Below are 347 nucleotides of genomic sequence, written 5' to 3'. Positions count from 1 at the left end.
CCCCCGCTCCGACTCACGGTTTGCAAAACAGCCCTTGCCATCGTGGATTTTGCTTTGCAGCCCAAAACCTCGGAGTTTACAGTCACGGGGAATTTGGGAAATAGAATTTCCCCCCTTCCCAGGGATGGCTGTGGGACATTTCCCAGGGACAGGGACCTCGAGCCCCCCCAAATCCCCCCAAACACATCTTCCCCCCCCCACCCCGGGCTCAATCTCAGACTGGTGTGAGCCACCGACTATTAAAGCTTTGCTTTAAACCCAGTTTTACATTAAATCTGGTCGTGCTTTAAACCCAGCTTTTCATTAAATATGTATTTTCTCTAAGCCCAGCTTTCCATTAAATACAT

The sequence above is a fragment of the Calidris pugnax genome, unplaced genomic scaffold (assembly GCF_001431845.1).
Source record: "Calidris pugnax isolate Ruff unplaced genomic scaffold, ASM143184v1 scaffold300, whole genome shotgun sequence".
NCBI lineage: Eukaryota > Metazoa > Chordata > Aves > Charadriiformes > Scolopacidae > Calidris > Calidris pugnax.
Note: the sequence above shows the minus strand (reverse complement) of the source record.